This window comes from Barbus barbus, assembly GCF_936440315.1.
Source record: "Barbus barbus genome assembly, chromosome: 16".
Classification (NCBI taxonomy): domain Eukaryota; kingdom Metazoa; phylum Chordata; class Actinopteri; order Cypriniformes; family Cyprinidae; genus Barbus; species Barbus barbus.
Window position 1 is genome coordinate 31743656 of NC_136744.1, and position 26757 is coordinate 31770412.

The window sequence follows — 26757 nt, forward strand, 5'->3', positions numbered from 1 at the left end:
TACTCTATACAGGTTCATAATTAATATGAATAATACATAATGTATAATTAATTCTAAAGTAAAGATCATGGTAACCCACTAGTAATGACTCAATTATCAAATTCTTCAAAAGGAATTTTTCAAACATTTCCCACAATCCATTGCACTAACGACACGCACAGCTGTTCACTATCTCGCCCACACCTGATCACCATTTCTCATCACTACTCACTATTTAAGCCTGGGACTTGCTCTTGCTCACCGCCGAGTATTGCTAGCCTGTCTACTCTACAAAGCGGTTTCCTGGTTTTCCTAGTTCGGTTTCCTGTGTTCTGATCCCTGCTCGTGTTCCTGGTTTATTCTCTCTGCCTTGCCCTGTCTGGATATTGTACGCCGATCGTCGACCCACGCTTGCCCAAGGATTACTCTTGTCTCTTGCCTTTGCCATACCTGTTTGCTGTCTCCCGACCCTGCCTGTATGACCATGTCCTATAATAAAGCTTTGCAAATGGATCCGCAAGTCTCACGTTCAGAGGTGGGTAGTAACGAGTTACATTTACTTGAGTACATTTTTTGGGTAACTAATACTTTAGAGTATATTTTAAAATGGGTACTTTTACTCTTACTCAAGTATATTTTTAGAGAAAAAACGGTACTTTTACTTCGTTACTGTGGGCGACTCTCCTCTCGTTACTGTATCTTAATGCAATACAAGTTAAAAATGCTTCAGTTTATTCCAAACGCGCCGTCTACTTTTCTCTGGGCAATGAACGATGCCCATTCGCGAATGATTCATTCTTTTGAGTTGATTCTGTTTAAAGGCTTTATCAAACCAGTTGGCAAACCAGTGAATCGGTTCGCGAATCAGTTTGAATGATTCGTTCAGTTCCCTGCCGCACGCGCTGAGTCTCTGAAGCGGTTCTCTCTCAGATAACAGAGAGTTTAAGAACATCAAGAGCGCTGAAGACGTGGCTTTGGATCTACAGTTCAGGTGAAAGCAAATCTGCAAAGGCTTGTTTGCTAGAGCTATATGAAGATCTTTTATTAGATGAACACCGCGTGTGCTGTCTACTGTTCCACAGGTATAGGCCACGATACCACTATGACATCACCAGTTTGTTGTACATGTAACGTTACCTTACATTAAATACAATGTATTATTTATACATTAAATAAGCTGTCACAGAGTATGAAATGAACACCCGCGGAGCCCGCGTTAGCTCTGCGCAGCGGCGCGCGGCCTGTTCTAGACACAATTAATATTCATATTTTACAATATTTACGCTTGCAAAAATATAGGCTACATTTGTTTACATTTTGCAGAACAGAAGATCCGTCAATATGCATTTGTTTCGTTATGTTCAGAGCAGTCATGTGAGGCGTTTTCAGAGGTTTCAGTGTCAGAGGTTATAGGATAATACATAATTAATTTACTTTAAAATAGAATTTAATTCAGTGATGCAAATCAGAATTTTCATCAGCTGTTACTCCAGTTTTCGGAGTCATATGATCCTTCAGAATTCATTATAATATATGGATTTATTACCAGTGTTGGAAACAATTTTGCTGCTTAATATTTTTTGGAACCTGTGACATTTTGTTCAGTATTCTTTGATTAATAGAAAGTTAAAAAGAGCAGCACTGATAATAAATCAACATGATTTCTGAAGGATTATGTGACTCTGAAGACTGGGGTAAAAGCTGATCAAAATTCTGATTTGCATCACTGAAATAAATTACATTACAAAATATATATATATATATATTGAACGGCTGTGTGTGTGTGTGTATGCACATACACATTACATAAATGTAATCTATATATCTAAATAAAAATAGACTATATTCAGTACCTATATGATCCAAAGTAACTAGTAACTAACTACTTGAGTAGTTTTTTTTTATCCGATACTTTTTTACTCTTACTCAAGTAACTATTCAGACTATTACTTTTACTTTTACTTGAGTAAATATTTCTAGAAGTACTTTTACTTTTGTACAGTTTTTGGCTACTCTACCCACCTCTGCTCACGTCTCGTCACCCCTGTAACACACGTCTTGTTCGCCCTGTTACACATAAACAATTATACAGAGTATAACCAGCAGTGAAATGTAAGTCAGGTCCGCTCCAAGGACAGTGCAATTATATAGTATACAAATATTACTTACTTACTTTTGTCATTTAGCAGACGCTTTTGTCCAAAGCGACTTACAAATAAGAAAAAGTAACTAAAACTAAAAAGTTACAACTCTATAAATACTATCTACCCACATATTTAAGAAAATAAAGAAATTAAATAAAATTGACACATGCATATAACAACATTTCAATAATAAACATATCAATGAAAAAATTAAATAAAGAGCGATACTACTATCCCTTGATATTAGATATAAATATTAAGAAAAAGAAAAGTAGAAAAAATAAAAGAATAAAATAAAAGATAATAAATATAAATGTGCAGGTCAGTTTGTTGTTGACTTAAATAATAATATAAGAGGAATGTGCAAAAAAAGTTGTCCAGGGTATTTAAATAGCAGCAATATGAGGTAGAGAAAAATTATGAATAGCTTATTGATATAGTGATATTTACATGGAGTCAAGTGATGTTATGACACAGAGTTAGAGTTTAGGAGCCTGATGGCCTGGGGGAAGAAGCTCCTCCTAAGTCTCTCAGTTTTTGCCATCAAGCTACGGAAGCGCTTACCAGATGGAAGCAAAGTGAATAGACGGTTACCAGGGTGATTAGAGTCCTTGATGATTTTGACAGCTCTATTTTTGCAGCGTTTGAGGTAGATGTCCTGCAGAGAGGGGAGAGCAGACCCTGAGATGCGCTCAGCTAAGCGCACAACTCTCTGTAGTGCTTTGCAGTCCTGATTGGAGCTGTTTCCATACCACACTGAGATGCACTGAGTCAATACACTTTCTATGGTCCCTGAATAGAAAGTTTTCAGGATTGCTGGTGAGACCCTGAATTTCCTCAGCTGTCACAGATGGTACAGTCTTTGCCTGGCTTTCTTAACCTGTGATTGGATGTGTGTAGTCCAAGTCAGGTTCTCGGAGATGTTTACACCGAGGTACTTGAAGCTACTCATCCTCTCCACAGGGGTCCCACTGATCCTGAGAGGAGAGTAGGGCTGCTGCTGTCTCTTCCTAAAGTCCATGATCAGCTCTTTAGTTTTGCTCACATTCAGAGAGAGACAGTTGTCCTGGCACCATGATGTGAGTCTCTCTACCTCATCCAAGTATGCGGACTCATCGTTGTTGGAGATGAGGCCCAGAACCACAGTATCATCAGCGAATTTGATAATAGATGTGGAGCTGTGAGAGAACACGCAGTCATGCGTGTAGAGAGAGTAGAGCAGGGGACTCAGGACACATCCCTGTGGGGCTCCTATGTTCAGAGTGATGGAGTTTGAGGTGAACTGGCCAACTTTCACCACTTGAGGTCTGCCGGTGAGGAAGTCTTGAATCCAGTCACAGAGTGAGGAGTTTAGGCCGAGGTCTGTGAGTTTAGATGCCAGCTTGATGGGGACTATAGTGTTGAAAGCTGAGCTATAGTCAATGAATAGTCAAGTCAAGTCAAGTTGAGCTTTATTGTTATTCCGCTACATGTGGGGACATACAGTGGAACGAAATGTCGTGTCTCGCAGGACCACGGTGCTACATAAATACAGACATACAACAATGAAGTAAAAAAACACTATAAACCTATACACAACTAACCTACTGACAGATTTAACTATAAGTATACTATATATAAGTATTTACCCTATACAAACTAAAAAATAGAAGATAAAAAATACAAACTATGCGAATGCTTCACAAATACTGTACATGTGCAAAGAGAGACATTTGAGTCAAGCAGCTGGTTGGGGAACAGAGCAGGATGATTTGTAGTGCCTGAGCATGTAAACATACATATATTGCTGAGTCTTTTGTGGGATTGTGTACACGCAGCAGTGTGTGTAAAGTGTCTAGTGCACATAGAGGAGAGTCTGTTACTACAGGTGGTTTGTACAGGCCCACTCACCTATGTGTAGCACACTTCGAATTGCACACAACAAAAAGTTCCATACAGTTTTTTCTTTGGTGTGGTAAGGTTGGGGGGGGGGTGTTTGGGGTGGAGGTGGTCCATGTTTCAGCAGGTAGGGGTTTGCAAGGGGTTTCAGAGAGGGGCGGGATGATTTGAGTTCAGGGCTCTCACAGCCTGGGGGAAAAAGCTGTTGAGCAGTCTGGCGGAGCGGGCTCTGATGCTCCGGTACCGTCTTCCTGATGGTAGGAGCTGGAAGAGACTGTGGGAGGGATGGGTGTAGTCCTTCACGATGCTGTTGGTTTTGCTGGAGCATCGTGTAAGGAAGATGTCCAGGATGGAGGGGAGAGGGGCACCGATGATCTTTGCAGCTGTGTTCACTGTCTGCTGGAGGGTCTTGCGGTCAGCAGCACTGCAGTTCCCGTACCAGACAGTGATGCAGCTGGTCAGCACACTCTCAATGGTGCCTCTGTAGAATGTGGTGAGGATGGGTGGAGGGAGACTTGCTCTTTTCAGCCGGCGGAGAAAGTGTAGGCGCTGTTGTGCCTTTTTGGAGAGTGACATGGTGTTGGTGGTCCAGGTGAGATCCTCTGTGATGTGCACCCCCAGGAATTTAGTGCTGCTGACTCTCTCCACAGTCGAGCTGTCGATGGTCAGTGGGGGGTGGTCAACGGAGTTTCTTCTGAAGTCCATCACAACCTCCTTTGTCTTCTCCACATTGAGGGACAGATTGTTTGTGCCACACCTTTCAGCCAGCTGTGCCACTTCCTCTCTGTAGTGTGTTTCATCGTTGTTGCTGATGAGACCTACCACTGTTGTGTCATCAGCAAACTTGATGATGTGGTTGGAGCTGAACTTGGCAGTGCAGTCGTGGGTCAGCAGTGTGAAGAGCAGCGGGCTGAGCACACAGCCTTGTGGGGCACATGTGCTCAGTGTGGTAGTGCTCGAGGTGTTGTGGCCGACACGTGACTGGGGTCTTCCGGTTAGAAAGTCCAGGATCCAATTACATCCAATTACAGTCTTTATTTTCTAGGTGGGTAAGAGCCAGGTGGAGGGTGGAGGAAATTGCATTGTCCGTAGAGCGGTTTGGACGGTATGCAAACTGGAGCGGGTCGAGTGTGTTGGGGAGGCTGGTTTTGATGTTATGCATGACTAGCCTCTCAAAGCACTTCATCATGATTGGAGTCAGTGCTATGGGACGGTAGTCATTGAGACAGGACACAGGTGATTTCTTTGGTACCGGTATGATTGTTGTGGATTTGAAACACGTGGGGACGACTGTTTCTCAATTTGGTGTGTTTCACCAGGCCGCAAAGAAATATAGAGCTGAGTATCATCAGCATAACAGTGAAAGCTAACACCATGTCTCCTGATAATATCTCCCAAGGGTAACATGTAAAGCGTGAACAGTAACGGCCCTAGTACTGAGCCTTGAGGTACTCCGTACTGCACTTGTGATCGATAAGATACCTCTTCATTCACTGCTACGAATTGATGGCGGTCAGATAAGTACGATTTGAACCATGCCAGTGCACTTCCACTAATGCCAACAAAGTGTTCTAGTCTATTCATGTGTGTGTGTGCGTGTGTGTGTGTGTGTGTGCGTGAGCTGCATGACTGCACATCTCCTGCAGTCGCAGCGCAGTGAACATGCTCAGTGTTAAATCTGAGTATCACTGTCCATGTAACAATGTAATCAATTGCTGGATGAAGGATCATCACCTTCAACTCAACCTTGCCAAAAAAGAACTGCTTGTAGTTTCAGCAAACCCATCGTTTCATCACAATTTCACCTTCCAGTTAGACACATCAACCATAACTCCCCAATTGTAAGTCGCTTAGGATAAAAGCGTCTGCCAAATGACTAAATGTAAATGTAAAAACAGCCAGAAACCTTGGAGTTATGACTGATGATCAGCTTTCTCAGACCACATTGTTAAAACTGCCCGGTCCTGCAGATCTGCTTTATTCAACATCAAGAAGATCAGGTCCTTTCTTTCAGAACATGCTTCACAACTCCTTGTTCAAACTCTTGTTCTGTCCAGGCTGGATTATTGGGGAAGTCGTGGCCTAATGGTTAGAGAGTCAGACTCGTAATCCAAAGGTTGTGGGTTCGAGTCTCGGGCCGGCAGGGATTGTAGGTGGGGGGGGAGTGAATGTCCAGCGCTCTCTCCACCCTCAATACCACGACTGACCCTTGAGCAAGGCACCGACCCCCAACTGCTCCCTGGGCGCCGCAGCATTAGCTGTCCACTGCTCCGGGTGTGTGTGTTCACTGATGTGTGTGTGTTCACTGCTGTGTGTGTGTGTGTTCACTGCTGTGTGTGTGCACGCTGGATGGGTTAAATGCAGAGCACGAATTCCGAGTATGGGTCACCATATTTGGCAGTATGTCACTTCACTATTGCAATGCTCTCTTGGCAGCTCTTCCAGATAGTTCTATCAAACCTCTACAATTAATCCAGAACGCAGCAGCAAGATAAATTTTTAATGAGCTGAAAAGAACGTATGTCACACCTCTGTTTATCAATCTGCACTGGCTACCAGTAGCTGCTCGCATAAAACTCAATGCATTGATGTTTGCCTACAAAACCAGCACTGGCTCTGCACCCCTTTACCTAAATTCATTACTTCAGACTTATGTGCCTCTAGAAGCTTGTGTTCTGCAAGTGAACGTCGCTTTATTGTTCATCCCAGAGAGGCACAAAATCACTTTCACAGACTTCTACATTAAATGTTTCCTCCTGCCCAACTCAATCCCAGCAGAGTCCTTAGCCATCTTCAAGAATCGGCTAAAAACACATCTCTTCCATCTTTATTTGACCCTCTGACTCTATTCTCCATTCTAATTCTATTCTTAAAAACAAACAAACAAACAAAACAAAAAAACTAACTTTTCTAATCTTTTTGTATTTTATCTATTTGTTGTCTTTTTATTTATTATACAATTAGCAAAAGCAAAAAGGTCTCTAACACTACCTTGCTCTACAAGCAAACAAGCTAAAAATTTATAATTTCCATGAAGCAGGACTGGTCTAATGTTGATGAAGTGAAGTGAAGTGACATTCAGCCAAGTATGGTGACCCATACTCGGAATTCATGCTCTGCATTTAACCCATCCAGCGTGCGCGTGCGCACACACACACACACACACAGCAGTGAACACACACACACACACACACACACACACACACACAGCAGTGAACACACACACACACACACACAGCAGTGAACACACACACACACACACACAGCAGTGAACACACACACACACACACACAGCAGTGAACACACACACACACACACACAGGGCAGTCATTTATGCTGCAGCGCCCGGGGAGCAGTTGGGGGTTCGGTGTCTTGCTCAAGGGCACCTCAGTCGTGGTATTGAGGGTGGAGAGAGCGCTGGACATTCACTCTCCCCACCTACAATCCCTGCCGGCCCGAGACTCGAACCCACAACCTTTGGATTACGAGTCCAACTCTCTAACCATTAGGCCACGACTTGATGCTGGATTCAGTGTCTGCTCTGGTGATGGCACACATCAGATCCTGATTCAGATCATCGGGGTATTCAGTTTGTTTAATGCTTCACAAAATCATAACATACAATACAAATGCAAACATTCAAATGGTTATTTTTCCAGTGATTTCAGTTTTACTTGTTCTAAGTCATGACTTTAGAAATTATTATTTCAACAAATGACAGATGAATTCATGTTTGCATTTGCATTGCATGAAAAATGAACATTATAGACATTGTGACGGTGAGCCTTTATGTGTTCATAAGGGATTTAAAGTTAAATAGAGCAGTTTATTCATGATTCCTGAGCACAACAGGAAGTGCAGGGGACTTTTAATTTGATATATGTGAAAGGAGGAAATGCAGGTCAGGGGAAACGTTTTTGATTAATGAGGTTAAAAGACAACAGCTTGTAGGCCTGTAATGAACAGTTACTTGCTCCAGTAGGAGCAACATGATGTGAATGGATCTTGACCTTTGACCAGAGATTTACAGTCGTTTGAGGAATAACTGCAGGATGGATTCTTTGAAGGGTTCCCGAAGAAGATGACCCAAAGTCTATGTGAGTTTCTACTTATTTTCTAAAGGAAAAATGTGTAGTTGTTTGGATAACATTGTTCTCTTGTGTCTAGGGCTTGGTGGTTTTTATTGTTAATGTGCAGAATATATGTGAATATTTCCTATCTAATTCCAGTGATGATACAGTAGCCAGTTTCGTTCTCTGGACTCGAACCCTTAGTTAGCGTCAGGCTGTTGTTTTGGTTGTTCATGTTTTCACGTCTTCAGTGTCCCAGATTTTAAAGGAGGAAAAATCCTTTTCTGGGTTAAATAAATAGAACCAAAATAGACAAGCTCCGGCGCTCCTCATGCTGCGCTGTGATTGGCTGTCTGTGAAATCAGAAACATGCTGGAATCAGCAGGACCAGGATTTACAGAATGCAAATATATAGTCATTTATATTAAACAGCTTTCCTGGTGGGAACGGATTATCTGAGACACACACACACATGTCTGGTCAGCTATCCTTGTAGGGACTCTCCATAAGCGTAATGGTTTTTATACTGTACAAACTGTATTTTCTATCAACCTCCTACAACCCTACACCTAAACTTTCTGCATTTTTATTTTCTCAAAACTCATTCTGTATGATTTATAAGCTTTTGTACCCATGAAGACCTCAAATTTTGGTCATGACTGTTGTTTTCTGGAGGCCTGACAGCATTGATCCAGCAGCTCCAGGTTTTGCTGTAGATGCTGTTCACTGCTCGGGTTGATCTGTAGGATATTTCATAAAGAGAAACCAGCTCAAACCCTACAGGTGAGTGACTGAATGTTGTGATTACGTGTTAATAGCAGTGTTTAGTTTTTAAATGAGTTGAGTAAATATTGCAGAGTAAGTTCAGATCTCCTCAGTCTGCTGCTTCTCGCTCTTCTCCAGTAATTGACTCTTTCAGAGAAGGTCATGGGTTTGTCCTTGCGTGAGCAGTCAGTACTGCAGAGAAACTTCACAGACGCTTCGTTTCTGCTCTCCACGTGTTTAAAGCAGCTGTGAGTAATGGCAGGGGCGCTGGGGTTTCTGGGGCCCCTAAAAATCACACTAGATTGCTTTGCATTGATTTCTCTTCTGCTTTTAACTGGATTCTGCCTCACAGTATAAAGCTTATTGATACAGAGATGTTTTGTCCCTGCCTTCATTTTCTTCAGTCATGGATTTTTATCATATTTAGATCTTTAGATCACATTTAGATGTAGATCTTTGACTTCATTTTATATGTTCAAAAAGGTAACAAACGTGGATAGCTGGATTCTACTCTGACCGTATTTTCTATAAGTAAGTGACACCAGGTCAGAATTGCATTGTTGAGAGAGAACAAACAAAACACAAAGTTAAGTTGTATCAGTGTATAAGTCACAATTTATTATTACATTTATTCAGAAGTAATGGAAACTATTGGTAAATAATATAAATTGTTTAAAAACATGATAAACACTGTAAAATTGTGTTGTTGTAGTTCCTGTCGCTCCACAGCAAATCTTTTACATTTAACAGTATTCAGAACAGATCAGGAATGAGAAATGGAAGTATAAAACAAATATAAATTATAGTGGCATTCATTATAAATAACATTTATTATAAGTGTCAGGCATTAACAAATGTATTTAAAGCCTATCTGAATCTACCGCATGTGGGAAATCTATACAAATAAACTTAAACATAAACCCTAACTCTCATACAGTATGTTTCTCTTTGGCACAAATCCAGATGTGTGTGCTTCACGTTCTGGACGTTATGGGTTATATAAGTCACTTTGGAATATAAGTCGCAGCATGTTTCAAAAGCATGAGAATGTAGTGATTCTGACCTGGATTGCACACCGTTGCAGCATGAGTCTGTGTGACGGTGTAGTGCACTACTCTGTGCTGTATACTACATTGTAGTTTACAGTATACAAATAGAAAAAGAGAATACATATGTGTTCTTTAAGTTTAAATCAGTTTTACTCCTATGTTCAACTGTGGAAGGTCCAACATTTATTTTTATTTTTTTTCACAAATGAGAGTCTGTAGGGATATTTCTCCCATGAATCTCTGCTGCTGTTGTGTCGTATAGTGCCTGAGCTCTTCCTCCTGCTGTCAGCAGCGCTGTACAAAACTCACCTGGACGTTTCTGACAGAACGTGTCCAGATGAATTCTGACAGGGTGTTGGGTTTTTTCAAACACAGGCCATTTCTGGTCAGTTCCAGAGTGAGTGTGAAACGCAGGAACATCCCGAGGCGTATTGAGTCCATCAGCACAGATATTACTTGTGTTAAAGTTTGCTGCTCTGTGTATGTCATGGCAATGCATTTTCCAAAATCACACTTTTAAGCTGTACAATTATAGTAATAAATATAATGCACCCATATGGCTTATAATATGCTAAAATTTCTATTTATTTGTTGTATACACAATGACCAGTTGGAGTAGTAATAAATTCAGTTCAGTTCCTTTGCTTGCCAGTGACTATGTATAACATAATCTATGACTCCACCAGGTGTAGTATGCAAAACTTAAAGAGTCTGTATGCAGTATAAAGCTGGAGGACTTTCTGAGAAACAGTTTAACTTAGTTTTAAACCTTGGAAATAAGCATGTGTTTTTTTTTTTTTTAACTGTTGTAACACACACACACACACACACACACACACACACAAGGATGAACATTTAATACATGTGTGGAGTGAGAACATATAAGAGCCGAAGTGTTTGAAACATATGAGCACAGTTCAGCTGTCTATACATCACTCTATATAGACCAATACAATTACATAAAACAATAATTTCTCAAATATTTATTACAATATACTGATAAATTGAACATTGACTTCAATGCTATGAGAGACTGGATGCTTTCAACTGATTTCTATTGAACTGTCAGCAACTGAAATGCTGCTCAAACTATTTCAGATCTAGTGAATTAAACTAAACTCCATCATAAAGCACAATGTTTCCATCTAACATGTATTTTGAGCTGCAGATCATCATATTAATGGAGTGTTTCACTAGATGGCAGTAAACCGGTTACCTCACCGCAATATGATCCTAGATTTGTGTTGGATGTTATCTTTGGAAGGGAAATATGGAGATTTTATTCGGAAATATCATACGTTTTCCAATTATTTCAGTTACTGTCATAAAACTAGCGAGTAGTGCAGACAGTGTCGTGTAAACATGACTGAAGACGCGAACAGATTCAACTGAGTGAGTCATTTACGCTGGAACCCATGAAGGTAAATCAGTAGCTAAACTCCAGGGCCCGTATTCATAAAGATTCTAAGAATCCTCTCAGAAAACTCTTAATTTAGCTTAAAAACTTTTACGTAGGAGTCTTAGCTTAAGAGCGATTCGGGACCGATCTGAGAGCAACTCTGATTAAGGAAAAGACAAAAACTTTCATCTTAGTGAGGAGGCGGGGCTGACCCCGTTGCTATGTATGACACAATCTTTTGAAGACTGTGATTGGTTGGTTGTCCAGAAGGAAATAAAAGAGTGCTTTTAAGAGTAGGGTATATTATAAGCCTTCACTTTGAAATTACAGGCGGAATTTTTCCTCTCGCTCTTTCTCACACACACACACACACACACATTATATATGTATATATATATTCTTCATTTTTTATTTACCATGCTGTCACACCCCTTGGCGCCGGCCCTGCATATTTACTGTGTTTTATAGGAAATGAACAGAGACATATAAGCGTAATAAGTGCTGTAACGGACCCAAATCATCACTGCTGCATAGTTGCATTTTTCCAGCTGCCAAATATGTTAATGTAGTGATTTCTGGCGCTATGGCAATTCTGCGCGGTGTCTGAGATGTTAGCATGTCATTAATAAGATCAGTCACAAACATGATCCCTGCACGAACTAATGTGTAGTGTCTTATTAACTCACTGTCATGCATTGTGTGCAACACATTTCTTCTCCCTCTTCATTTTCGTCCATTTTCTCTTAAAGAAACTCTTAAGCCCCTTAAAAGTCCTCGTCCGTACTCCTAACAAGTTTGGACCTTAAGACCTCTTTTAAGGGTTAAGATGCTTTCTGAATTACTTTTTTCTTTACTAGGATCTTTTCTTTAAATTTAAGAGTAAACGCCCACATTTCTAAGAATTTTCTTAGAATTTTGTCACTAGGAGCTACTTTTTGCATTAAAATTCTTCATGAATACGGGCCCAGGGCTTGTTGATTTAAATGGGAGAACTTGTCATATTTATATTTGTAAGTTGAAATTTACACTCACAGCTCTGATCTGAAAACACACAGACAGTAATCAAAACACCTGTGTTTTGAAGTCGAAGTTGCAAATTAATAGCTACAAATGTGTAAAATGACATTCACATAAACAAAATGACACACAAATGTGTACGACATATATACTTTTGCACTTTACTTCAGTTTCTCTGTAAAACCTGAAGTCAGCACTTACAGCCTCTCAGATCTGGCAGTACAACTGCAAATCTTAGCACTTTGACGTTTGCGGTATTCCTGTTGCCAAACTCACTTGTGCGCTTGTAAATACAGATGTGACAGCACAGAGCCGGGGGCGGGGCTGGGCTGCGAATGAAGACATTTTATTGGTCGATGCCTGACCAATGAACAACGTCAGCCATCGCAACTTGCCCTGCAGAAAGAAACATGTTTTTTATGTATCAGTTATTTGTAAAACACTGGAAACTATTTTCATTGAATATCCTTAGCTTTTATATGATTTTAAGACACCGGTATTCAGATATTATCTGGTAGACAAAATGCAACATCTTTCATATGTATATTCTACTGCATTTTGCAGAGTAATATCACTGTACCAGAGTTGTGACATAACTCTTATTTTTATTACTATTGTTATTATTATTTTTTAAATAATTTAAACGTCTTTATTGGGTTAAATTCCTTATTTGCTTGTCAGTAATTAACCTTTTTAAATGCAACAAAAAAAATCTAACTTATAAAAATCGAGCGTTTGATAATGTCTAAATATACATTAAAAAGCAAAACCTAAAAAATAAGCAGTTATGAACAGTAATACTGTTCTAAGCAACTAGAGTAGAGCTAAATAGCCTACATGTATTTATTAAACAGCCATAAGGGCATCTAGTGGTTAAACCATGACATTACATATGAATATTATCTTTCTGGCCACCAAATGCCTCTAATTTGCCTCTTTGCACTGGAAAACATATGCTCTATTTTAACCCTAAATACTACACTAATTGTAATAAATAATAAGCATATTAGAAAATATTATAGGCCTATTTTAAACGGTCATTCATGGATCAGAATTGTGCATATTATTTAGTAAAATCTACTCAAATTAACTAAACAAAACTGAGATAAAATGTAGTACGCTTAAGCGGTCACATTTGACTGCCAAGGAGTATGAGAACATAATGCGGTCTCATTCCTCAGAATAAAATGCTATTGTAAAGCGTAGTCAGCGTAGTTATAAATGCACAATCAATTGTTTCTCAGCGGCTCTGGTAAAGCGATATTACTCTGCAATATGTAGTAGAACAGGGGTCGGCAAGTAAGTTTGGCATCGGGACAAAGAAAAAAAAAAAAAGCCACTAGATGGCGGGCCAGAACATAGTCAAAGGATAATTTAAGAAATTAATTGATGAAAAATGCAACTATAATTGCCTGTGACTGACTGTTCCAATGTATTTTGTAACTGGTAGTGAGCTGTTACTCTGTGTTAAATTCCTCCGACAGTCATAAACAAAAAGCCACATTTGTGTGGCGGTGTCCGGCAGAGTATGTGAGAGGAGTGGAGCGTCAACAGTTTCCCCTCCGCGCTCCGAGCATTTAATAATCACTCCACTCCACTCTCACTGATATCAGAAACACCGCTCCGCGTCTAAAGTATTTCAGTAGGTTTCAAATATCACAGTTCTGTTCACTGTTCTCTTCGTACAGTGGTGTGAAAAATGTTGGCCCCCTTCCTGATTTAATTTTTTTTTTTGCATGTTTGTCACACTGTAATGTTTCAGATCATCAAATAAATTTAAATATTAATCAAAGATAACACAAGTAAACACAACTTGCAGTTTTTGAATTAAGTTTATTATGAAGGGAAAACAAAATCCAAACCCACATGGCCCTGTGTGAAAAAGTGCTTGCCCCCTAAACCTAATAACTGGTTGAGCCACCCTTAGCAGCAACAACTGCAATCAAGCGTTTGCCATAACTTGCAATGAGTCTGTTGCAGCGCTGTGGAGGAATTGTGGCCCACTTATCTTGGCAGAATTGTAGTAATTCAGCCACATTGGAGGGTTTCCACACCCAAGTTCGCTTCAGCTTAAGGTCACGAACAGATGGCCGGACATTGTCCTTCAGGATTTTTTGGTAGACAGCTGAATTCATGGTTCATTTATCACAGCAAGTCTTCCAGGTCCTGAAGCAGCAAAACAGCCCCAGACCATCACACTACCACCACCATACAGGTCCTTCTCAAAAAATTAGCATATTGTGATAAAGTTCATTATTTTCTGTAATGTACTGATAAACATTAGACTTTCATATATTTTAGATTCATTACAACACAACTGAAGTAGTTCAAGCCTTTTATTGTTTTAATATTGATGATTTTGGCATACAGCTCATGAAAACCCAAAATTCCTATCTCAAAAAATTAGCATATCATGAAAAGGTTCTCAAAGGCCATCATTGACACCCTCAAGCAAGAGGGTAAGACACAGAAAGACATTTCTGAACGAATAGGCTGTTCCCAGAGTGCTGTATCAAGGCACCTCAGTGGGAAGTCTGTGGGAAGGAAAAAGTGTGGCAGAAAACGCAGCACAACGAGAAGAGGTGACCGGGACCTGAGGAAGATTGTGGAGAAGGACCGATTCCAGACCTTGGGGGACCTGCGGAAGCAGTGGACTGAGTCTGGAGTAGAAACATCCAGAGCCACCGTGTACAGGCGTGTGCAGGAAATGGGCTACAGGTGCCGCATTCCCCAGGTCAAGCCACTTTTGAACCAGAAACAGCGGCAGAAGCGCCTGACCTGGGCTACAGAGAAGCAGCACTGGACTGTTGCTCAGTGGTCCAAAGTACTTTTTTCGGATGAAAGCAAATTTTGCATGTCATTCGGAAATCAAGGTGCCAGAGTCTGGAGGAAGACTGGGGAGAGGGAAATGCCAAAATGCCTGAAGTCCAGTGTCAAGTACCCACAGTCAGTGATGCTGGTGTTGGTCCACTGTGTTTTATCAAGGGCAGGGTCAATGCAGCTAGCTATCAGGAGATTTTGGAGCACTTCATGCTTCCATCTGCTGAAAAGCTTTATGGAGATGAAGATTTCATTTTTCAGCACGACCTGGCACCTGCTCACAGTGCCAAAACCACTGGTAAATGGTTTACTGACCATGGTATTACTGTGCTCAATTGGCCTGCCAACTCTCCTGACCTGAACCTCATAGAGAATCTGTGGGATATTGTGAAGAGAAAGTTGAGAGACGCAAGACCCAACACTCTGGATGAGCTTAAGGCCGCTATCGAAGCATCCTGGGCCTCCATAACACCTCAGCAGTGGCACAGGCTGATTGCCTCCATGCCACGCCGCATTGAAGCAGTCATTTCTGCAAAAGGATTCCCGACCAAGTATTGAGTGCATAACTGAACATAATTATTTGAAGGTTGACTTTTTTTGTATTAAAAACACTTTTCTTTTATTGGTCGGATGAAATATGCTAATTTTTTGAGATAGGAATTTTGGGTTTTCATGAGCTGTATTCCAAAATCATCAATATTAAAACAATAAAAGGCTTGAACTACTTCAGTTGTGTTGTAATGAATCTAAAATATATGAAAGTATAATGTTTATCAGTACATTACAGAAAATAATGAACTTTATCACAATATGCTAATTTTTTGAGAAGGACCTGTATTTTACTGTTGGTATGATGTTCTTTTTCTGAAATGCTGTGTTACTTTTACACCAGATGTAATGGGACACACACCTTCCAAAAAGTTCAACTTTTGTCTCGTGTTTTGTCTGGTTCAAACACTTTTTCACACAGGGCCATGTGGGTTTGGATTTTGTTTTCCCTTCATAAAAAAAACCCTTCATTTAAAAACTGCATGTTGTGTTTACTTGTGTTATCTTTGATTAATATTTTAATTTGTTTGATGATCTGAAACATTAAAGTGTGACAAACATGCAAAAAAAAAAAAAAAAATCAGGAAGGGGGCCAACACTTTTTCAAACCACTGTATATTAAAAAATAAAATAAATAAAATAGCAGGAGAGTTTCAAAGTGACTTATTCGAACACTAGTGTGCAAACTTTTTTCCTACCACGTCCACATGACTAATAACATTGTTGTCAGTATTATAATAGCTGCTTTTTGCGGTGCAAATTTTGTTTATGATGAAAATAACTGTTTTCATCAGTTATTTTAGCTACGGATCGATGCATTTCTTACAGATTTCTGCTCATTCGAAATCGGATACAGATGAAGTAGCACTGTAAGATTACATTTGTTTGAATATTGAGAGAGCGATTGCGTGTGAGCAAGTGTTGTAGTACTTGATTAAATCATGCTTTCAGCTGAAAATATTCAGTATCTAGACTGGATGGAACGAACAAATTCCTTGAACTATAACTTCCGGCTCATGTCCATTGCCGTCATCATATAGTCACATTCTTTCTGATTTGAGTGATCCTCCTCTATCTAGCTAGCTAAATATTAACATGTGAATTCTTGCTAAATATGCAGTTATATAATGGGTCGTTGGCATGAATTGTATTTGTGATGGAGCGGTAATGGAGCGCTCTTGGAGCGAGTGAAAACCACGACGCTCCGACTTTTAAAAAAATCCGCTCCTCGCTCCATTCAAAATCACACCGCTCCACTCGCGCTCCGCTCACATACTCTGATTGTGAGTAACTGTTGCTGTCATGACAGATTTATTTCAGAACCAGCCGCTATCAAAATAATCTGGCTGCGGATGTGGGCCAGATATAATTGCTGGCGGACCACTTTTGGCCCAAGGGCTGCCTGTTGCCGACCACTGCAGTAGAATATACATATGAAAGATGTTGCATTATTTGTCTACCAGATAATATCTGAATACCTGAGTGTCTTAAAATCATATAAAAGCTAAGGATATTCAATGAAAATAGTTTCCAGTGTTTTACTAATAACTGATACATAAAAAAACATGTTTCTTTCTGCAGGGCAAGTTGCGATGGCTGACGTTGTTCAGTCAGGCTTCGACCAATAAAATGTCTTCATTCGCAGCCCAGCCCCGCCCCCGGCTCTGTGCTGTCACATCTGTATTTACAAGCGCACAAGTGAGTTTGGCAACAGGAATACCGCAAACGTCAAAGTGCTAAGATTTGCAGTTGTACTGCCAGATCTGAGAGGCTGTAAGTGCTGACTTCAGGTTTTACAGAGAAACTGAAGTAAAGTGCAAAAGTATATATGTCGTACACATTTGTGTGTGTCATTTTGTTTATGTGAATGTCATTTTACACATTTGTAGCTATTAATTTGCAACTTCGACTTCAAAACACAGGTGTTTTGATTACTGTCTGTGTGTTTTCAGATCAGAGCTGTGAGTGTAAATTTCAACTTACAAATATAAATATGACAAGTTCTCCCATTTAAATCAGCAAGCCCTGGAGTTTAGCTACTGATTTAGGCAAGGCAAGTTTATTTATATAGCACATTTCATACACCGTGGTAATTCAAAGTGCTTTACATAAAAGAAAGTGAAATAGACATTAAAAATCAATAAAAACATGGAAATAAAAATAATAAAAACAAGGAATTTTAAAATGATATAGAAATTGATTTAAAATAAATTTAAAGAAAATGATTATGCATAAAATACAGTGCAGTAAGTTGGGACATATAGCACAGTGCTCATTCAACAAATGCACAGTTAAACAGATGAGTTTTGAGTCTTGATTTAAATGTGGCTAATGTTTTAGCACATCTGATCTCTTCTGGAAGCTGGTTCCAGCTGCGGGCAGCATAATAGCTAAAAGCAGACTCCCCTTGTTTTGTGTGAACCCTTGGTATTTCTAACTGACTCGATCCTAATGATCTGAGTGGTCTGTTCGGTTTATATTCAGTGAGCATATCTGCAATATATTTAGGTCCTAGGCCATTGAGTGACTTATAAACGAGTAAAAGTACTTTAAAATCAATCCTAAATGTAAGTGGAAGCCAGTGTAAGGACCTGAGGACTGGTGTGATATGCTCAGATTCTCTGGTTCTAGTCAGAATCCTGGCAGCAGCGTTCTGGATGAGCTGCAGCTGTCTAATGGTCTTCTTGGGAAGGCCGGTGAGGAGACCATTACAGTAATCCACCCTGCTGCTGATAAAGGCATGAACAAGTTTCTCCAAGTCTTGACTGGAAACAAAACTTCTAATTCTTGCAATGTTTTTGAGATGATAGTATGCTGATTTAGTTATTGCTTTGACATGACTACTGAAACTAAGGTCTGTCTCCAGAATCACCCCAAGATTTCTGACTTGATTTTTAGTTGATTGACCCCTAGAGTCAAGATATGAAGTGAAGTGACATACTGCCACGTTTGGTGACCCATACTCGGAATTTGTGCTCTGCATTTAACCCATCCAACGTGCGCACACACACACACACAGCAGTGAACACACACACACACGCAGTGAACACACACACACACACACCGTGAACACACACCCGGAGCAGTGGGCATTTATGCTGTGGCGCCCGGGGAGCAGTTGGGGGTTCGGTGTCTTGCTCAAGGGCACCTCAGTCGTGGTATTGAGGGTGGAGAGAGCACTGGACATTCACTCCCCCCACCTACAATCCCTGCCGGCCGGGGACTCAAACCCACAACCTTTGGATTATGAGTCCAACTCTCTAACCATTAGTCCACAACTTCCCCACGTATGCATTCACTTTGAGAACTTAATCTTTGTTTCCAAATGCAATGATTTCAGTTTTCTCCTTGTTTAACTGAAGAAAGTTCTGGCACATCCAACTGTTAATTTCATCAATGCATTGGCAGAGGGAGTCAATGGGGCTGTAGTCATTTGGAGATAAGGCTAGGTAAATCTGGGTATCATCAGCATAGCTGTGATAGGCAATTTGGTTCTTCCTCATTATCTGACTTAGTGGGAGCATATACAGGTTAAACAAGAGCGGTGCAAGAGTGGATTTACCTTCATAGGAACCGCTCCGATTGATTCAAACTCGTGACTTCAATCATTAGTCTATTCCTCTTTTTGCTTCAGCATTATGTGTATAGGTATGTTTGGGCTGTTATAAATGTTGAATTATTTTTATATATATATACTGTATATATTATAGAGCTGTTTAGGGTGGGCAGTGGCAGCTCAAGGATTTTTTGTTGTTGGGGGTGCTTAACAGTTCAGTGGGGGTGCTAAAAAAAACTAATTAAATTGAAAGTAATGAGTAGTTTTTTAAATACAGTAGCTTCTAAAAAGGCATATTTTACTTTTTTCCTGTGGTATTAAACTTCTCATTTGCCACTCTTATTAGTAAAATACTAATGCCAACTGCTAAATATGACACAAAGTAATATCATTTATGAGCGAATATAGAAAAGAGAGAATTTTGTTTTTCTTCAATTCAATAAAAACTACTTTTTTTTTTATTTTTATTTTTTTTTACAATTCATAAAACTATCTCCCTGTGCTGATTTGCATGATATCATGTGTCGATGATAGCCAGAGAAAAGCATCAAAAATTGGTAATATTAATGAATGAATGATGCATTTATATAGCGCTTTATTGTGTATTGCTGTACACCCAAAGCGCTTTACAATCATGTGGGGGTCTCTCCTCAACCACCACCAGTGTGCAGCATCCACCTGGATGCTTAAGAGGATTGAGCATTTCCAATTAATGTAGGCCTGTTACATTCTTCTTATTATTAGGCCTATTATTATTAGAGTACTTTTATTAATACATTACATGAAATTATTGCCCCGCAATAATTTTATAGCGCATCACCGCATAATACGTTGTAAGGATAATAAAATGGGCTATAGCTTACTCCTCATTGAAGATTTTTTAAAACGGGTCTATTAATTTATACAATGAATTATAGGCCTATAATTATTATTAACATTATAATTATTATTAACACTGCAGTCATCAATGAAAATTCAGAGCAGCTTTATTTCATGATTTTCAAAAACAACCTGTATTACACGAAATACGTTTCTATACAAAATTCGTGGGGATAAATGAAATGCGATCTGCGATGACGTCATAATTGTGTTGCATTGTGGTTTATGGAGTGGCCTGAAGGGTGCATAAGCAGACTTGCTCCCTCGGTCAAAATCGAGGGGTCCAGGGTCTGTCGATATAAAGTTCACTTGAAGAAGTGGAAGCACTTCAAAATAGCAGCGGGGATTCCCTCGAGGGGAAGTGCTTGGGGAAGTTCGGAGTGGGACGTCGGATCGTGAATCATTTGATTCAGATCGGGACTTCAGAGTGAATCTTTTATTCAGATTTTTAATTAAACAGAAGAAAACAACAAGCCATTAAGGCAGTACAATATTTCTTTTTTCTTTTTGTATTTAACAAAGTTTACACATTCCAATCCCTTAAGAAAAGTAACCGTGTAGTACCCATGTTTTTTCTCCTGCAAATACCACGGATAAAACTATGGTTAGTGTAGCAAAATCATGTTTTTTTTTTTTTTTTTTTGAGTAAGGGATGTGTTGCCAGGTTAACAAATAAAAAAGGTAATTTATTTACACCTTACGAGGGCACACAGTCGTAATCTGGTCTTGGTTTTCTTTATTGGATTCCCCTCCACACTTTACTTGAGCTGATGGTTTCTCTTCTTTGTACATGTATGTGGAAGCCAGGCTCAGAATGTAGTATCAAAGGCAGTCAATATCTGAATTTGCATTTATGCAACTCTAGAGTGTGATCTTGAGTGTTTTTCTTCTTGTAAACTGTGTGCAAACTAGTTTAATGTATTCACAGTTACCTACTGTATTATCATAAGGTCACATTCTAGCAGTGCTCTGTAGTGTTTTTATCAGGAATTACAGATGCAGGAGAGTCAGGAATAAGAGCCTGGTGTTATTAAACTGTCATGGCTTCTTCCACCAAATGCTCTGTTGGGACGGCGAGAAGCATAACATGGGCTTTTTTTTATTACAGATGCTACACAGCAAGATGCAAACCTCTGACCAGCACCAAAAATAGAAAGGCAAGATTAGAGTTTGCAAAAAAGCACAAAGGTGAGCCAGAAGAGGTTTGGAACTGTGTTTATGGACCGATGAGACCTTTATTTAAGTGATGGGAAAGCACTAATGTGGAGAAAAAAATAAGGGCAAAGAAATGGAAAGCCTTAGATTGCCCAAGTCAATCTCCAGATTTAAATCTGATTGAACATGAATTTCAGCAGCTGAAGAGGAGAGTAAAGGCAGAAACTCCCCAAAACAAGCAACAACTGGAATTGGTGTGGTGGCTTCTGCCAGTGCTATGAGGAATCATTCTCAGAGTCTTGGGGTTTTGATGCCAGAATTTAGATTTTATTATCAGAGACAATAAAACCGAGAGACCCTGCAGTGAATCTCCCGACTCTGTTCATTCATGCTTAAATACAGGTTTTGCCCCTAAGGCGTGTTCTATACATTTCCTATACCGTTATTGCTTAACAGTCTCCATCTGTTTCCTAGAGCAGACAATAGGCCCCAATTTATGTTACGTTAAAGGAAGAGACCCTATCATGTCAAAACAGGATGTGCAGCTTTACCTTACACCATACGTCTGCACATTCCATTCTTCTGCAGGCCTCTACACATGCAGGCAGATACCATTTTATAATATAATATAATATAATATAATATAATATTTTATAAAATAGCATAACTTGATACATAAATGGCTATTTTCACATTGATTACACTTGATTCATTTGTATTTTGATTAATAAAACTCTTCGACATTGGTTGCATTAAAGGCTGGGGAAAGTATTTCAAAGGATGAGAGCAAGAGTCTGGTGATGTCTATGGGTCACAGACTCTCTGCTGTGATTGTGTGCAAGGGATCTGCAACTAAATAATAGCTTTTAATCTTTTATATCTGCCTTATGTTCAGCTGTCCCAATACTTATGCTCACATCAATGAGTGGGATGAACTCTAAAAGTGCTGTTCTTTTTAAACACCAGCATGCAGTGTATATCATCACTCCAGATTCATTTCTTATCAATTCGGAAAGTGAAAATTGTTATTTTGTTGTCATTTGATTTGAACTATTGTTAGTCTAATCACATAATGAGTAAAAAAAGATGTTAAATTGCTTTAAAAAAACGTCCGGTTCATCTGGGATCTGTTGTTACTGCACATTATTTGTCTGTCGTTGGTTTTGCGTTTAGTCCATGTTTTGTGTTGTAAGAGGTAGCTTAATATCATATTTTCTGTCAGCATTTCCACAAGCACTAAACTGTTTAATTCACACTTTGATACAAAGAGATCCAGATTCAAGCTCATGAGTGAATTGACATGAAATGTGTGCCGTACAATCTGTACAATGCAGCGTGAGAAAGCAGGACAGAATTATCCTGATCTTCAGGTTAGATCAATTAACTAGGAAATCTAATTGCATATACAAGTTAAAACATTCACCTGTTTAATTTTTTTTTGAAGATGGTGGATATCTCTATCACAAGATACATTCTGTGTGTTTGTCTTCAAATCGGTCTCATGAGTGATAAACACTGATTATGTGTGAAATTGAGCTGGAGGGGCTGCTTTCTTCCACTGATAAACCCATAATGTGTGTGTGTGTGTGTGTGTGCGCATGATAACGCGCATCATCAGCCTTTACCGCATTGATCCGGCATTGTTCACACAGCGCTCGTTCCGGGACTGAACCCGGCAATGTTACTAGGTCCTCAACCCGGGATTGGTCCCGGAATCAATCCCGGGACGTGTTTGCGTTCACACAGAAGGCACTCCGGCAATTTTCCAGGACCAATTTGCAGTGTGAAAGGGGCTTATGTGTCCCTGGAGCACAAAAGCAGTCATGAGTAACACAGGTATATCTGCAGCAATAGCCAACAATACATTGTATGGGTCAAAATTATACATTTCTCTTTTATGACAAAAATCATTAGGATATTAAGATCATGTTCCATGAAGATATTTAGAGAATTTCTTAAAGTAAATATATCAAAACTTAATTTTTGATTAGTAATATGCATTGCTAAGAACTTCATTTGAACAACTTTAAACGAGATTTTCTCAATATTTCGTTTTTTTGCACCCTCAGATTCCAGATTTTCAAATAGTTGTATCTCAGACAAAATATTGTCCTATCCTAACAAACCATACATCCATGGAAACATTATTTATTCAGCTTTCAGATGATGTATGAATCTCAATTTTAAAAAAAATTTACCCTTATGACTGGTTTTGTGGTCCATGGTTAGGAACACCATGAAACACTTCCCAAAACACCTGATATACTTGTTACATCGTTAGAAAAATGGCATCTACGCTAATATTAGTCTGTTTCTTTCTTATTCCGAGGTCACCGTAGCCACCCAGATCCAGACTGTATTCAGATCAGATGGTGGATCAGCACCAATGACCTCGACAGCCTTGAACGTCAGTGGAGACCAGGACAACAAGATGAGTTCCAGAGACAGATCCCCAGTGAGGACCCCGCCACCTAGGCAGCCATCGGGAAAGACCACAGGAACCAGATGAGTCCTCTGCACAATCTGACGTGGTTGCAGTTGGAACAAACTGCTGGTTTTGTCTGGTCAGAGGAGAACTGGCTCCCCGACTGAGCCTGGATTCTCCCAAGGTTTTTTCTCCATTCTGTCACCGATGGAGTTTTGGTTCTTCTAGCTTGCTTAGTTGGGGACACTTCATTTCCAGTGATATCGTCGACCTGATTGCACAGACATTATTTAAATTGAACTGAGCTAGATGATGACACCACTGAATTCAATAATGAAATGTCTTTAACTGAAAATTGAGTGTTTAATCTAGCCATTTTACATTATTGACACTATTTTCCTATTTTGATATTGGAAAGTTGCTTTGACACAATCTGTATTGTTAAAAGCGCTATATAAATAAAGGTGACTTGACTTGACTTAAAGGCGTTTTCCAATCTGTGTCAGTTTTTAATGAGGCTTTAGATTAGGGGCGGACCTGCATGATCTTATCCAGTCGGGTAAAGCGGTTGATAAACACCCACCAATTGGCTCACTGCATTTAGGACCGTTTTTGTTCCCCTACAATAATTATAATATTTATTCATGTACGTTTATAGCTTTGTATCATTGCTTTTCCAGTTCCACATTTCTTCTTTGAACTTGTGGCGGTGTAGATCTAATTTCTTCCTTCATTTGTGTAAGATAAGCATAATTTTATTTCTTGACATCATGAGGAGACGAAGCACTCACAGAAATGGCAACATGGCTCTATAGAAGCCTTTTTGACAGTTGGTTGATGTGTGAACGTGAATTAATGGACTCGCATGTATATGGCGCAGATCATATTGTTTTTGAAATATAATGTTGACAGCCCATTTTGGAGTTGCAGTCTTTCAGTGGATGGAGCCGGTACCGTAAAGGGACTTTGGTAATAGCTTGAGGAAATCATGCTGGTCCGTTATCCACTATTGCTATTTGCCCTTTTTGCTCTTAATAATTGTTTTGAAACCACTTAAAATGTAACACTATCCCCCGGTTTCACAGACAAGGCTTAAGCCTAGTCCTAGACTAAAATGTAAGTCTGAGCTGTTTCAACTGAAATACAGAGAATCTTAAAATATATCCGTGTCTTTGTTTTGTCTCAAGATGCACCCCATTAATGTTTTTTTCTAAGCATGTTTATAAAAATTACTTAAATGTCCTATTTGAACTACGGCCTAATCCTGGTTTAGTCTAAGCCCTGTCTGTGAAACTGGGCCTTGGTGTAACAATCACATCTATTCTCGTTTGGCTCTCATCGAAGGCGGTCGCATTTTTCTTCCCTCCCTGCCCTTATCACCCCTGCTTGCTCTCTCTTGTCTTGTCCTTGTCTGACACTGAAGAGACTTTCTCCGCAATATTCTACAAAACCGAAATTATGGATCTGATCAACTGGTCTCTTAATGCAATTGACACCATCTTGGGATCGGGAGAACCCAAGTGTCCTGCTGGGACTTTCGCAGCTGGCTACACGATGGACGCATGGGAGAGATGGCGGGTCGTGTGTCTGGCGGCTCTTTCCGTGGAGGACATTGAAGACATCTACCTATTCGGAACCATGATAACTGGGTTTCTGCTGTTTGGATTAGGTGTTACCCTGTTATCGGAGAATTCAGGAGACGGGAAAAGCTGTCCAAAACCTCACAAGGCTGCCCGTCATGATTGAAGCAGTTGGTAGCGGTCAACTCTGAGACAGAGACTATTAACCGCAATATGGATTCGATCACGGCTAAGCTCTCGGCTTTGGAAAGGAAAATTGATGGACAAGGAGATCAGAATGGACAATGAGAATAAGCTGTGAAATTAAAAGGCAGCTTTTCGCCCAAAGACCAAACAATCTTATCTCTTTCGGCTTCCCAAAACAACAGACAGCTTGGCAAGGTTGTTCTGGAATCTAACTCCCCGGATGAATACTGCAGAGAGACGCTCTTTCTTCCCTCCCCCCTCAACAAACACCTTGTGATTGTCGAGCGTTTGGGTTTCGGCCAAGGTCGTTTCCATGGCAATACAATCTGCGGACTGAGACAACTTGTCTGGAGTGCCAGCGTGGCGGATCTCTAGGCACACGAACTTACACATACACACATACAGAGATTCACCTCCCTACCCCCATCCCACGCCTTCGTTGCTTCATCCCATCAGTTGATAACGGGTCTGTGTTCGCGCTGTAATGGCTGCAGGCCGGATGGCTGTTTTCGTCTGAATTGGATTACTATGCAAGTTATGTTCCTGTGTTGACTGTGCTCTATGCTGAGGTTTTTGTCTGTTCTCACACTGCACTCTCGTTCAGGAGCGTAGTGTGAGGACTATTTTTTTTTTTCTCCTCTCTTTCCTCATGTTGTGCTGTATTCTCTTCTTTATTGCATTTCGTTGCCTTGTACCTACATGTGCAATGACAATAAATTGAATCCAATCCAATCTATTGTCTGCTCAGCATTGATCCTGCTGTTTCGTTCCTGTTGCAGGCACTTTTCCCTTTGGCTGTGCTTTTGTCAGGGGCTTTGTTATTGTTAAGGAAAGACCGCCAAGAGGCTGTGCAGTGAGCATCTTCAACAATGAAACCCTTCCATCTACACCACAGGATACTGTATATAGTGTTCATACCGCTGATCTCTCATAAAACACAACTAATCTCTGTTCCTGGACAAGTTCCTGTGATCTGCAGATCTGCAATGTAAAAAAATTATTTAATTTGTAAATAAAACAAAGATTACTTGAGTATGTTTTACAAGAAAGCGCTATTTCAAAATTTAGTTAATTCAGTGTGTAACTTGCCATTTCTTTATATTTGTGAACATTTCAAAATAAAGATGTAAGGAAGATGAAGTTCTTGTCTCAGAGCCACCGTCTGCATGTAAATCCATTACAAGTGCACTCAACAGATTGCGATTCTCCTCCATCTGTGCTGAACTGTTTTCTGTGCCATGAGAAGGACAGGTGTGATGATTGTTTGTGAAATGATTTCACTCATCTTTCCGTCTCTCACTGTTAC